The sequence below is a fragment of the Rhipicephalus microplus genome, unplaced genomic scaffold (assembly GCF_043290135.1).
Source record: "Rhipicephalus microplus isolate Deutch F79 unplaced genomic scaffold, USDA_Rmic scaffold_342, whole genome shotgun sequence".
In the NCBI taxonomy this organism is placed as follows: Eukaryota; Metazoa; Arthropoda; class Arachnida; order Ixodida; family Ixodidae; genus Rhipicephalus; species Rhipicephalus microplus.
Window position 1 is genome coordinate 39,273 of NW_027464910.1, and position 5,728 is coordinate 45,000.

At 58.6% G+C, this 5,728-nt stretch overlaps 2 non-coding genes across 2 annotated transcripts; both read left to right on the top strand.

Annotated features, from left to right (window-relative positions):
- The first annotated feature begins 924 nt into the window (after positions 1–924).
- On the top strand, positions 925–2,739 carry LOC142793862 (small subunit ribosomal RNA). Its single transcript, XR_012891880.1, has one exon. It is a non-coding gene; the product is annotated as a small subunit ribosomal RNA (ribosomal RNA).
- Positions 2,740–4,458: 1,719 nt separating this feature from the next.
- On the top strand, positions 4,459–4,611 carry LOC142793867 (5.8S ribosomal RNA). The gene has a single exon (XR_012891885.1). It is a non-coding gene; the product is annotated as a 5.8S ribosomal RNA (ribosomal RNA).
- Positions 4,612–5,728: the final 1,117 nt, after the last annotated feature.

Consider the following 5,728-nt stretch of genomic DNA (forward strand, 5'->3'; position numbering starts at 1 on the left):
AGCGGACACGTCGTTCACGACTTCGGTCTTTCGCAGTCGACGCGAACTTGCGGAGAGTCGTGGTGCCTCACGTTTTCGGCAGAAACCGCGGCGGAATTTTCCCGTGCGTGCGCGCACGACCTCGGTGCTGTGCCGTCAGCGTAGTGTTGCACAAACTCGTGGCCTACCCAAGGTGCGGTACGTTTGCGGCCGTATCCTCGGTGGGAATTTCGTGAGTAGGGTCGCAAATTCTACGACCTCGGCGGGTTTGAGAGCGACGTAGACTTGTGGCACGCTCAACATGCCACACGTTTCGGGGCACACCCGCGGTGAAATTTTCTCGAGTACGCTCGTATTAGGGCCCAAGGAGGTCTGGGTACTTATCGCTGCTATTATGTGGGGGTTCTCGTGAGCGGCGTACGCGAAAGCGACCGGGTGTCTGATATGCGGCGGGCTTCGGCCTCGTCAAGCGTGTCCTCGGGTCTGCTCCAGGGGAATCCACGGCAGTCGTCTGCAGCCTCATCCGCTTGATGCGTTAGGGGCTGGTTGTCGGACGGTGCCGTTTTACCACGATATCGAGGTGTGTTCCGTGTCGTCCTCGGGCGATTCAGATGCGAAAGCGCCGAAGACGCGGGCGTGACCCGTCGTCTGGCGGCTTTGCAGTCTCGGCTCCGTTGCTAGTTCCGGCCGGTCCACCGACAGTGCAGCGGGCTTGGGCAACCCGCACGGCGCGACCGAGTCGATGCAACGAAAAAGAGCGAGCATGAACGTGCTTCTTGCCGCACGGCTCCCACTCGTCTTTCGGGAAGGTTGTGCCGTAGCGAGCTCGAACGCCGTCATCTCGGAGTGCAAAATAAGCGTGTTGGGGCGCCTGAAGGTGGCCTCCGCCGCACACAGACTGCGTCCGGCCCGCCGAGGGCGAGGACGGACGCGCAGTCGAACGATTACCTGGTTGATCCTGCCAGTAATCATATGCTTGTCTCAAAGATTAAGCCATGCATGTCTAAGTACATGCCGAAATAAGGCGAAACCGCGAATGGCTCATTAAATCAGTTATGGTTCCTTAGATCGTTTCTTCCTACTTGGATAACTGTGGCAATTCTAGAGCTAATACATGCAGTGAGCCTGGAGCCCTTTGGGTAACGGGTGCTTTTATTAGACCAAGATCGATCGGGTTTCGGCCCGTATTGTGTGGTGACTCTGGATAACTTTGTGCTGATCGCATGGCCACGAGCCGGCGACGTTTCTTTCAAGTGTCTGCCTTATCAACTTTCGATGGTAGGTTACTTGCTTACCATGGTTGTTACGGGTAACGGAGAATCAGGGTTCGATTCCGGAGAGGGAGCCTGAGAAACGGCTACCACATCCAAGGAAGGCAGCAGGCGCGCAAATTACCCACTCCCGGCACGGGGAGGTAGTGACGAAAAATAACAATACGGGACTCTTTTGAGGCCCCGTAATTGAAATGAGTACACTCTAAATCCTTTAACGAGGATCAATTGGAGGGCAAGTCTGGTGCCAGCAGCCGCGGTAATTCCAGCTCCAATAGCGTATACTAAAGCTGCTGCGGTTAAAAAGCTCGTAGTTGGATCTCAGTTCCAGACGAGTAGTGCATCTACCCGATGCGACGGCTCGGACTGAACATCATGCCGGTTCTTTCTTGGTGCACTTCATTGTGTGCCTCGAGATGGCCGGTGCTTTTACTTTGAAAAAATTAGAGTGCTCAACGCAGGCGAGTCGCCTGAATAAACTTGCATGGAATAATAGAACAAGACCTCGTTTCTGTTCTGTTGGTTTTTGGAATACGAGGTAATGATTAAGAGGGACGGACGGGGGCATTCGTATTGCGGCGCTAGAGGTGAAATTCTTGGACCGTCGCAAGACGAACTACTGCGAAAGCATTTGCCAAGAATGTTTTCATTGATCAAGAACGAAAGTCAGAGGTTCGAAGGCGATCAGATACCGCCCTAGTTCTGACCATAAACGATGCCAACCAGCGATCCGCCTGAGTTACTCAAATGACTCGGCGGGCAGCTTCCGGGAAACCAAAGTATTTGGGTTCCGGGGGAAGTATGGTTGCAAAGCTGAAACTTAAAGGAATTGACGGAAGGGCACCACCAGGAGTGGAGCCTGCGGCTTAATTTGACTCAACACGGGAAAACTTACCCGGCCCGGACACTGGGAGGATTGACAGATTGAGAGCTCTTTCTTGATTCGGTGGATGGTGGTGCATGGCCGTTCTTAGTTGGTGGAGCGATTTGTCTGGTTAATTCCGATAACGAACGAGACTCTAGCCTATTAAATAGGTGCGGGGTTCCCAGCACCTTACAACCTTCTTAGAGGGACAAGCGGCTCCTAGCCGCACGAAACAGAGCAATAACAGGTCTGTGATGCCCTTAGATGTCCGGGGCCGCACGCGCGCTACACTGAAGGAAGCAGCGTGTCTTTATCCCTGTCTGAAAAGACTGGGTAACCCGTGGAACTTCTTTCGTGATTGGGATAGGGGCTTGCAATTGTTCCCCTTGAACGAGGAATTCCCAGTAAGCGCGAGTCATAAGCTCGCGTTGATTACGTCCCTGCCCTTTGTACACACCGCCCGTCGCTACTACCGATTGAATGATTTAGTGAGGTCTTCGGACCGATGTCCGGCGCGGCCTTTCGGTTGCGCCGGTCTGTTGGAAAGATGACCAAACTTGATCATTTAGAGGAAGTAAAAGTCGTAACAAGGTTTCCGTAGGTGAACCTGCGGAAGGATCATTAACGGATTGTGAAGGGTGAGCGCCTCAGCTGCGTCTGCGCCCGACACTTTCTGCCGCTGACCCCGTTTGGACGCGGGGTCGGCTTTTCCCCACGGGGCTGCCTGAATGTGGAGCGGCACCCCGTGACAAATTGTTGCGCCCAGCGGACGCCAACACCGCGACCTTGGACGGTCGGCCAGGTGGCGGACGCGGGTACAAACGGCGCAACGCACTCATAGGTCGGCTTTCGACCCGCCACTGCACCGTGGCTCGAAGCGCTCGAAATGCGCGACCCGACCGCTGCGGGACCGCCTAGTACTGTAAACAGGAGCGGCGGAGCGCGAACGGCGAGTCGTGGTTACGTCGGTAGAAGGCGAGGCTGCGCGTTCCCGAAACGCCAGCCGAGTGCCCTCCCGACCGTTCGAGCGTGCAAGAACGAGACCCGACAATCGCGCGGCGACTGCCAAGTACGAGAGGAACGGCACAAGCGTCGGCGGTCGGTCAAGGAACTGGCGATGTGACGGGTCCGCTGTGCACCAGTGCATACCGTCCCGCCGTCCGCGGCAAGCGCCTCCGCGTCCTCGGGTGACGGAGGCTGCCGGTCGGTTCTTGCAGGCGAGGGATCTCGCTGGCACCGGTTCGCGTTGACGCGCGGCCGGTCATGGCACGGCGATGCGACGGCCGAGGTGCGCAGTACTCGATGGAGGAACCGCACGCTCCGATGACCGTCCCGCCCTCCGCGGCGTATGCGTACCGACCGTAATGGTTGCAGCAGCGCCGGCCGGCTTTTGAATTCGCCACACGAAACACGGTGCGAGATCGCGGTTAGGGGAGCGTCGACGTTGCCAGGCGTTTTGCTTGCTGCCGAGGGAAAGGCGGCACGGCCACGTCGCGCTCGTCGCGATTAGCGGGTCTGCGCGCTTTGGGAAGGTGCCGCAACGACTTGCCGAAAGAGGAAGCACGGAAGAACGAGGGACTTGGACGTCCCGACAATTGAACGCACTTGCGGCCAGGCCCTTGCTGGCTTCGTTCTTCCGCCTCGAGTAGGCTCGTACGCGGCTCCGGCGCCGAAAGTGGTCCTTGGCACCGACTTCGGTGGACGTGGGAAGTGCCGCGCAAGTACGGCGCGCCTGGCTCCACCTGTTGGCTAAAGTAGGCAGCCGGATCGGCATTTTGGTGTGCGGTGGCAAACCGTGGATGCGAAAAAAGCTTGTGCGATTTCGTGGAACAAAAAGCGGGGGTCCCCCTTTTTATGCGGAGGAGACCGACCCGCCCGCCGTGGTGAACCGCGACGCCACGGTAAAAACGGGAGAGGCTTGTCGATGGGACCGTGCATCCCGCGCTCCACGGAGGCCGGGAGGCGGCCGCCCGAGGAAATGTGTAGCCGTCGAGGCCCGCATCTGCGTGCACTCTTATCCAAATGGGTGTACCGCAGGCATTTTCTGGTTAGGCGGGCCAATGAGAGCGAGCACACAACGATACCTACGGGTCCGGCTTGGAGAACCGGCTTCGACGCCTCCCGAGTATTTATAGAGGGGTGGACCACGAAAGCACTCGCAAGTAGCGGAAGCGAAACGCCGTCCGAAACACACCGTTTGCTCGATTTGCGGCAGCCGAAAAAGGCGCGGCAGAGTTTTGGAGTCCAAGCGTGCGCTGAAAAGCGCCCTTCTTGGCCACTGTTTGGCCGAGTGCCAGAAACGTTTGGTTTTGACTGTACGGAATTGAACAAACACTTTTTCACGACTCTAAGCGGTGGATCACTCGGTTCTCGGGTCGATGAAGAACGCAGCCAGCTGCGAGACTTGGTGTGAATTGCAGGACACACTGAGCACTGATTCTTTGAACGCACATTGCGGCCTTGGGTCTTCCCTTGGCTTCGTCTGTCTGAGGGTCGGATCACATATCAAGAGAGCCTTCGGCGCACAAGGGAACGTGAGCCGTCGACTCGTTTTGACCGCGTCGGCAACACGGACAGCACGCTGAACACCTCACAGCGAGCGCCAACAGCGGCCACTCAAGGGCGAGACGGTGGCGACCGTCGTGCCAGAGCCCAACCGAAACGGGGGCGACCGACTGCATTGAGGATGTGGCACCTCGTTGAGACCGCCGCAGGACTTCGAGTCGGAAGGAAGCCTGCAGGGAAAGTGCGGTCGAGGTTGCGTACTCCTCTCTGCGACCGGGCGCGCAAGAGCTGCGAGAGCCACGGACGCGCAACTTTAACGCACGGTAAACACGAGGAGCGAAAGCCGGCCAGCAAAGCTTCTCCAGCCGTGCGCAAAGTGCGCGAGATCGCAGCCTTGCGTTGCGCTTGTTGCCCTCGAAGTAAGCAGGGTGTCCCGTAGACTGGGCGCTCGAACACGCTGCGGGGCCGTGCCTCCTCCAGGCTTTGCCGCGCGAACAGGGAACGTTCGCGCGCAAAGCGCAGGGAGGTGAGGAGGCTGCGCCCGACGTTTGCGGTTCGCTGCGTACGCGGTTGATGCGGAGAGCACGGCGCGACGACTTGCCGCGAAGCGGAAAAAGTCTCCCGCACGAGTTGGCGAAACGTTGGCGAAGCTTAAGGCGTTCTCGTCGTAGTCCGCCGTCGGTCTAAGTGCTTCGCAGTTCCCGTCCCGTTCAAAAAACTGGGCCACTCCAGTTGGGGCGGGGGCGACGCTACACGAGACGATGCCTCTCGCCAGGCTGCGTGGCTGCCCTTGCGGCGGCGGCGACTGGCCTCGGCGGTGTTTGGGCTTTCGACACGGTCGTTTATCACGCAACTGCTCGGACGACGCACGCGCGCAGCGGAATGCCGCTTGCCAGCCTTGTGAAGATGTGACCCTGTACAGGGTTGCGGGCGCACTTGGTAGGGCGTCGTACTCGGTTCGCGATGGGTTTACGAACGTGTCCCGTCACTTCCACGTCACACCGGTTGTGCGCCGCACGCGTGCAGCGGGGAAGCCGATTGCCAGCCTTGTGAAGAAGTGGCCCTGTACAGGGTTGCGGGCGCACTTGGTAGGGCGAGCGCACGCGGT